Below are 6,341 nucleotides of genomic sequence, written 5' to 3' on the forward strand. Positions count from 1 at the left end.
AACACACCAGCCGTTATAGAATGACTTATAGAACAAGCACAGTAAATATCTAATAAATAAAAAGACACAATTTTAGTATTAAAGGTGTCACATAAAACTCAAGAGCTTATATAACACATAAATCACAAACTTTAAAATTTCATCACTGTCACATCAAAACCCTGTATCTACATTTTAAAATCTAACAGAATGGGACAACTGCATGTTTTTGAGCTGCTGCTAATGCGAAATTCATCACAATATGACTATCATCGTGTCATCCTACCCATCTGGAGGTGCGAAACTTCTGGCCATGGATCACCCTGGATCAAACCCACAATCCCAGGGCCAACACTTAGACAGCACTACTCGGGAGCCCTGGCTCTATGTCAGATCTGGCTCTAACCCAGATAACAAGGTGATGTTGATTCTTCATTTTCAACTGCTGCCTCTGAGAAAACATTTCCTAATGTAAAAATTTTCAGTTTCTCTGTGCCTTTTGGTAATAAATATCATTTATAACTAAATATTCATTATTTGAAAACATTATTTAACATATTAACTAGTTTACCTTTTCAGTCATTAGCATGGGGAGCTAGCAAACATTAGTGTGGATAGTAGGATTGTAATTATCATGAGGAAAACTCGCTAGGTAACATTATGTCGTAATGATACCTGACTTCAATGAGTTGGAAAATCTGTAACCTTTTTACATTGCCAAGCTTTTTGGAGAAGCTTTTTATACAACAATTACTGTCTTGCCTTGACTGTGCTGTAGGCTCTGTTATGCACCGGATTGCTTACACTGTAAAAAATCCTTTTTTCAAACTGTTCTCTAAACTAAAATAAGAATGTAATTTGAACTAAAATAAGTGAGTAGATGAAGTTTACATGTCATAATGAGTAATTTAAGCAAATTCAGCTCAAATTTATTATAAACTAATTTCTCTTTGTTCGTGTAACTTACAATTCTATGTTTCTGATCCACAATACCAAGTAATTTAGTTAACGCATGCGCACTTCATGTCAGTGGAAGTTGCTATGGGGTTTCCCAGTCTTGGCAGGGGCTTAAGCACGTTCCTGAGAACAGCTAGCGTAGAGTACAGAAAGTCATTTACAACAGCTGATGAAGGTATCTTTGACTACGACTATTGTTAATGTGGATATATTAGCTGGAGTAATATGTGAAAATAAATTATCTTTGTAAAACAATGTTTGCAAGCCCAGAACTGCTCGGGGTTAAAGTAGTGTTTCTCTGGCAGTGTGTTAGCTCGCTAGCCAGCTTGCTAGATTAACTAACATTAACATTTTGCTGTTGTGATTATTTTCCCACAGAATAGGTTGGTTTTTCAACGCTTTTTTAAATTCGGTTTTAATATGTCGGAGTTTCTAGAAAAAACGTTGTTTTCAAATGTCACTTTCGACGGTTTTTCCATATATTTTAGTTAGCTAGCTAATGCTGCTTTTTTAACTAAAGGGGACGAGGCATGGCATATTCGTTGCCATACAGTTGTTTTTGTAATTGTGTCGAAGTAAATAGTTGGCGCAGTCTGCAGACTTTATTAGTCAGAGTTGCTACATTGCTCAAATCTGATTTTTAGCTCAGATTATTTTAGCTCGGACCTTTACGGCTCACTAACAAATGTAAGTGACCTCTATATTTGCGCAATGCGAACAAATCTGTCCCTAAAACGACTCACGAGCAAATTATATAAAACCTAGTATTTGTGAGGGGACTCGAGTAATATATATTCCTTGGTCATTTTTAGGCCACGTTAAAACGTGCAGAATTTATGCGCCGTACGCCATAACGGACAGCAGCCCTGACACTGCTTAAAGCTGATTAACACACCACTCACTATTCAGGCGCACCCTATACACGGTGGTTAAGAAATGCTAGCTCGCTATGGTAGCTGACTGCTTTATAACGGTAGCTCTGTGGCTTTGTAACTGTTGGATTATTGCTGAGAAAGAGAGTATATAGAGGGCATATTGTCAGTTGTCTAGATTGTTATTGCTGTGGTGTGTGAGTGAGAGAGAGAGAAGAGAGAACTTGAGAGCGAGAGACGCTGGGTTTAATCGTGCAGTATAGCCGCACGCGACGACAGCGAGCTGTGGTACAGCCGTTTGTTGTGCGATGGATATAATTTAATTCGTCATAAAAAATCAAATGTTGATACCTAGTCTGTTCATAATCTGCACCGATTTTAAAACTTGTGTATCCGAGGCTTAAGGCTTCTCATCCGACTTTCATTTAAATCTTTCCATTCTGCACTTCTCAGCACTGCTTTTCTTTCACAGTTAACCTCAAGTGCAGCACAAAATTACATGTTATGAATTGTCCATTTGAATCTGCATATTTTTTTACTCTAGGATGTAGCCATTTTCCTGTTCTGGTTTTTTTCTGGATTCCTTCGACTTTTTTGATCACCGTGCCTGGAATTCAGGTAATTGTGTTTTTTAATATACCTGTAGCCATATCTGGGATTCCTCTGTAATTTTATTTCTGTCTGAATCTGAAATGTCTGTGTTTTTCCCCAGATGTTAAGCTTCAGTGAGTGAGGACTCACTGAGGGACATGATGCTTCTTAGAATTAAAAAGCCAATTTATAGAATGTGGTTTTACTTGTGCTTATTTGTTCTTGAATGGTTGTTTTGCTTTTTTCCAGATGCAGCCCAGTTTTGGCACAACACAAATGTCATCTGCTGGGTTCTAATGATTCGTTCATGTTTTTTAATGGACAGCAACGATATGGTAATGGCTGTGTTGATGTTTTTTTTCTGTAGTGGGCTGGAGTAGCCACTTCCATGTTAAATGTTGCTTTGTAGATGAACGTGATTCTTGACACACTTGATAAACACTGAACACAGAGCTGCTTGAATATTGCTGCAAGTATTGTCAACAGTATGTTTTCCCTTAGGTGAATGACATTGTTGCCAAACGACAAAGAACAGTTCTTGAAGGGTTGCCCTTTTTTTGCGGGAAAATCCATCTAGCTTGCTGAAGAAATGTCTGGTAAGTAGCCTTCTGTGTACCTATGTAGATCAGTTACATGATTTCTGAATGTATAATACAAAATTTTAAGCTGTCTCTCTTTTTCTCACATTCCATCTCCACTCCCCCTTTTCTAATTTCTCAGGACACAGACACTGAAGACCACTACACCAAAGATGTCAAGGTTGCCATTCTCACAGTGATGGAAGATGATGTAGCTGCCTCAACGTCCCTGCCAAATGTCACGAACATTGCAATTATCCTAGAAGAGGTTGTTGTTCTTCAGGATATTGTTGATCTGCCAACAGCATTTGCATACTTGTTTGGCCTTCTGTTTGCCATTAATATGGAATATCCCCAAGAACTCAGGTACACCTTTGAGGCAATACAGAAGATTTTCATGGATCTTGGTGAATCTTGCACTGCAAGAGTCCATTCCCTAAAGGTTAAGCTGTGCTAGATGGACTGATGGATGCTTAATCCTCCTTGCAATCCTTGTCACCATACCTTTCTGTATGCAAAATTGTCTGCATTACGCATAATATCAATACTCTTGGTTTCCAGAAATGTGAGTAGAAGGAACACATTTTTATTAGATTCATGGAGTTCGTTTTTTTCTTTCCAAAAAGAAAGAAAAAGGACCATACTTTAAATAAGGTGTCAAAGCAAAATTGAAATGCAGGTTGCATTTTGCTATTTAAAAAAGTTTAAAGTTTTGAACATCTTTATCAGTTCAGTTATTTCAGGTTAACAAAAGGTTTTGTAACATTGGAAAAGCTCACATTTTTGTTGTACCATTGTTAAAGCCACAAATGTGTGGCGTTTAAAAATGTTATGACCATATTGCACCATACTTTTACGATGTCCAAGATGAATTGTAATGTAGGTTGCATGTTAAAGTGTAAACATTTTGTCTGTTCAGTTTTTGCAGGTTAACAAGTTTAAAAAGTGCTGGTTTTATCACATTTTCTTCCTACACAAATCCATAGCATTTAAATATTTGTAAAATTTTATAAATGATTTAAGTTGTATATGGAATGGAGATTTAATGCTTTTAATTTTTCTGCTTATAGATCACACTATTTGTACAGTCCTGGGCATGTTCCATGTATTGTAGCCCATGCATATTGAATTTTACTCCATTCTGATTAATAAAGTGTTTTATTAATGCTCATATTTTCTTTGTTACTTCGGCTTAAAATATTAAGTAAACCATCTGGACTCATTTTTTACCGTTGTGGTAGCTTTTGTTCTACCAACTAACATTGCTTAGTTCTGTAATTGGTTCAGTGGACAAAATTATTTTTGTTAAGTGGACTCATCACTTAACTTGATATTTTGAGTTGGGAAGACTTTTGACTCCAAAAGTTCAGTTTACTCAAAAATTCACTTGTAATAAGTTGACATTTTTTTTTTTGTTGGCTGAACTTTTTTTTTTTACAGTGTAGGTGGGACCGGTTGCCAGACAAGTGCTGCACCTACTGATTCAGAACTTGAACTGAGGGCATGAACATTAACATGAACAACATCATGCAGGGTAAAAACATAACATGCACATTTTATTTTTACATACTTACCTATGCATAGTTTAGCATGTCACTGTGATTTTGATCATATTACATCTCCTTAGTTTTTTTGGGACATGTTTGAATGCATAAATGTGTATATATATTTATACAATGTGTATATATGTTTATACAAATGTATTGATGCATATATTTAAGCAAATGTATTTGCTGATGTTAAGTAATCAGTCTATCTATCCATCACGCAATCAATCATTCAGTAAAAAATAAAAATAGCTTCAGTATCTTAATGGGTGTTGCTGGATTGGCCAAAGCAAGTGGCATACAGCAAACAAATGTGGACACGAACTACTAGAATTACAGAATAGCTGAAATATTTATAGTACTTGTTAAATAGTAATAAGATGTACAGTGACAAAGGGGTTAAAAATCACTGTCAAACCAAGAGCAAAAAAAATGACAACACAATACAATATTTGTAGCACACATTTGAATGGTAATGTAATTTTTCCTACCTTCTTGGCCCGACTCTCAGTGTCCTCTGGATCTACAGTCTATGCAGATGTATACATGTTTATATATACATAGACACAGGGTGTGGGGTGGTAGTAAAACCTTGGCCGTTATGAACTGTTTTGTCTTACTGTGATGATTCTGCAGAGCTGTGTAATGTTGTAATCACCGTAATTAGATCAGCATTATACTGCATCATAACAGAAAACACAGGAGGTTTTTGTCCATTCATCCTGGACGTTTGACACAATATCAAGAACAATTACCAGATTCAAATGATGTGAAACAGTAGAAAAACAAGGTTTATTACTGTGAAAGGCCAGGTGAGCAAAAGATGACCTGATTTCCAAAAAGCCTTAAATTAAAGACGACACATTTCCTTAAGCAGAATTGCTTTTTTATTTTTATCTTATACAGTTTCAAAATAAGAAAAAAAGTCTGAAGGCAAGGTCTGGGCATCCTGCATGATCAGTACAACTTGGGAATACTTTTTGTAGCCAGCTAAAAGTCTTGTTTAGGGGATTTTCACCCTTTTTTCCCTAGCAAACAGCTTCTAGTGCTGTAAGATTTCCAGGTTGTCACATATGCACTGCTCTTTTGAGGTGATGATGTTTAGGTCATGTAACAGTGACTCACACTACAACTGAATTCACACCTTATCCAGTGTCTATATGTAAATAGTAATGTAAACATTTCAGATTATGTCAGCAGATTATATCAAACCTGTGTATAGCGTACATGTGTGTGTATATATTCTGTATATTCTCTATTTTGTAAATATCGGTGTTTCTACTACCATGAGAGACAATGCACCAATGTTTTACCTGTTTAATGTGACGTGACAATAAATGTGATTTGATTTGATTGATTTGAGGGCCATGGCAAAACCTTCAGATTACACCGTATGAATCAGTTAATCAATATTCTGATGTAGAGGCTTTTTTACAGATGGTCTGATGTTTGATTCCAGAATACAGTGGTGTTTAATGGAAGTTGTACTTTCCTACCAGTGAACTATTTCCAGAGCAACATGAGCTCAAAGTGTGATTGACCCACCCTTGTGCTTAAAAGTTGGAGAGGTGTTCTTTTCATGTAATTTTGCACCTTTTTACAACAAACAGATCACATATATTTTAAATAATATATATTTTTGTGGCCCCTTTTTTTCTGGCCTGAATATATAATCTTAAAATATTCTATGATGTAGTGAGTTATTAGAATATGGGTGAAGGAAAGGCTATGTCTAAACCTTGTGCTTATATGTAGGATCTTGTCATTTTCGTGCATTATTTCACTTCAAACAGCTAAATGTTTAACAAATGATCAAT

At 35.9% G+C, this 6,341-nt stretch overlaps 1 long non-coding RNA gene across 1 annotated transcript; it reads left to right on the forward strand.

Moving 5' to 3' along the window:
• The first annotated feature begins 1,025 nt into the window (after positions 1-1,025).
• Positions 1,026-5,877, forward strand: LOC140554919 (uncharacterized). Its single transcript, XR_011979648.1, has 5 exons — positions 1,026-1,111; positions 2,353-2,426; positions 2,649-2,734; positions 2,901-2,995; positions 3,120-5,877. It is a non-coding gene; the product is annotated as an uncharacterized lncRNA (long non-coding RNA).
• Positions 5,878-6,341: the final 464 nt, after the last annotated feature.

Source organism: Salminus brasiliensis, chromosome 4, assembly GCF_030463535.1.
Source record: "Salminus brasiliensis chromosome 4, fSalBra1.hap2, whole genome shotgun sequence".
NCBI classification, from domain to species: domain Eukaryota; kingdom Metazoa; phylum Chordata; class Actinopteri; order Characiformes; family Bryconidae; genus Salminus; species Salminus brasiliensis.